The sequence below is a fragment of the Silene latifolia genome, chromosome 1 (genome assembly GCF_048544455.1).
Source record: "Silene latifolia isolate original U9 population chromosome 1, ASM4854445v1, whole genome shotgun sequence".
In the NCBI taxonomy this organism is placed as follows: domain Eukaryota; kingdom Viridiplantae; phylum Streptophyta; class Magnoliopsida; order Caryophyllales; family Caryophyllaceae; genus Silene; species Silene latifolia.
In genome coordinates, this window is record NC_133526.1 from 169,217,268 (window position 1) to 169,219,974 (window position 2,707).

Here is a 2,707-nt window from a genome sequence, read left to right on the forward strand (position 1 = left end):
TAATCCTTTAAGTTTACTGACTTGGGCGTCGGAGTGAGTACGCTTGGCACAAAGCCAAGCCCTCAGTTCGTTCATTGTTGCAGGAGAGGCCGAGGGAGACGATAGAAGCAAGAAGGGTTCAACCCAAGACATCATTCTACAAGCCACGGGTGGTAACGATACTTGCTCTGGAATTACACCCGGAACAATTGGCGCCGTCTGTGGGAATACGACACTAGAAGCTAGTCACATTCATTCCCAAACAAAAAAAGTAACCAACAAAAACCCACCCAAAGAGCTAAGAAAATGTCGAAACAACAAGACGCAGTCGTAACCGACGAAACCGCATTTTACCAAGACGATACTTTCAACAACTCCGGAGTCATACAGCCCTCCACCGGCGGTATAATCCAACCGGAGTTCGGGATGCCATCAATACCCGACACGCCGCTGCCAGAGCCAACCAGGTCACCATCATGGGACGTGTGGTTGATGTAGCAAGACTGAAAATGCTCCTAGACCTAATTAGTGGTACGCCCGCTCACACTGTCACGCCGACAAGAGCGGCGGAAACTGTCCAGGAGACCAGGGCCCAAAATGTGACTCCAAGAAATTTGAACGGAGCACTAGGAGAAGCCGGCCCAGTCAAGACGCCAGGGGAGCCCAAAGTGGGCGCGGTAGACCTAAGTCCTTCCCGCACTCGTGGGAGGACAGCGTCCCCGCCACACGAACGAGGCTCACCCCGAAGGAGCCAGAGGAGTCCAACTCAGCAGAGTTGGAGAAGAAGTCCGAGTCGAAGAAGAAGCCCCTCCCGCTACGGGGGAAGGAGCCAGGTTAGGGACGCAAGGAGCCGATCGCCGCGTGTCGTTCGACACGTGGTTAAGCAGCCCCTCAACGCCTACGTCCTAGAAGTACCGGTGCCGAATAAGCTCAAGTTGCCACCTCTGTCATACAAGGGAGATAGTGATCCAGCCGACCACGCTGAGGCCTTCGAGTCTTACATGTCGGTATGGGAGCAGCCCGATGAGGTCTGGTGCCGAATTTTCCCAACAACTTTGCATGGGATGGCTCAGAGCTGGTATAAAGGGCTTCCCGATGGCTCGGTGTACTATTACGCCGACCTAAAGGACGCTTTCCTAGCCCAGTACTCCTGCAACAAGAGAAGGGCCGTGGAGACATCTGACCTCCTGACTATCAGACAGGAGGAGGGCGAGTCTCTCCGGAGCTACGTGAAGAGGTTTGATGGAAAGGTCCAGCAGATTCGAGAAATTAATCCCGAGCTGGCGGCCTTCGCGCTGATGAAGGGTCTCCCAAGGGGAGCCTTAAAAAACGAGCTCATCAAGAGCGGAGGCCTGGGCCTGGACGCCGCCAGAAAGTTGGCCGACCAAGCCATCAAGGTGGAAGACTACCACAAGACCTGGGAAGATCCCCGCGAAGCCGAGCACTCAGGAAAAAAGAGTCACAGGCAGGACAGTCAGGACGAAGGACGCCGCGACAACAACGGCTCGCGGTCCGATGGAAGACGCCGTGAGAATAACAGATCACGGTCGGACAGATCCGACCGGAAGCAAGACTCGGCGGGCGCCGGTGGAATCAGAACATACCACCGAGGCGGTATAGTGAAAAAACCCCTCTCATCGTATCGGCCCGCCGGTTTTCGCCCTGAGCAAAAACGAGGGCCAGAAGTGGGAGAGACCCCCCAAGCCAAAAAGTGACGGTGACACGAGCCAGTACTGTGAGTACCACGGCCACACCGGCCATTTAACCAACGACTGCCGCCATCTATAGAATGCCATAGAGGAACTGATCCGGAAGGGAAGCCTCGGCAAGTATGTTGCAAAAGGCCAAAAGACTGACGCCGGCAGCTCAGATAGGAAGTCCGTCTTCGAGCGGATAGGTGTGATTCATGTTGTCATCGGAGGCAACGAGAACGGAGGGTCCGCTCATGGGCACAAACGACACCTAAACGAACTATATCAGGCCATCAACTTTGTGCCCAAATCAGGGACCCCCTCTACAAGCATCCCCGATATGACTATTGGAAGAAAGGACTACGAAGGGGTCATCGCCCCTCACAGCGACCCGCTTGTAGTCAATTTGGACATATCCAACCACCTGGTCAAGAGGTGCCTGATTGACACAGGTGCATACACGAACATCATGTTTAGAGAGTGCTTTCTCGGCCTCGGCCTGAAGATCAAGGACTTAAGCCCCTGCACCAACCCCTATACAGACTTCTCTTCGGGCCGGCCTGGTGCCGGGGGATCAATCGGACTCCGGTGACGTTCGGCGAAAAGAACGCGGCTAAAAACGTCCTAGCTGAGTTCGTCGTCATTGACGGCTCGTCCGCCTACAACGTTCTCATAGGTCGAGTCACCCTGAGCGAGGCCGACGCGGTAATGTCCATCCGGGCCCTAACACTGATGTATGTCTCAGACCGGGGGGAAGCGCATAAGCTCGTCTCCAAAGACGAGAAGGATGAGGTGGTCAACGTCCAGATAGCTGCCCGAGGTTGCAACATGCAATCCCTCAAAGAAGCGAGGAAGTCCGAAAAAGGAAAAAGCCCGTCCTTACAGCAGGAGGGCGACCTCATGGATACAATTAGTGGCTGACCGGGGAGGTGTGCCTGCGATGAGCCGTTAGGGCATTGGTAATCTCGTAGAAGTTTATGTAGCTGCGGAGGTGTCCAAAATTGCTGTGGACACCCCAACGCATGTTTTTTTTTACC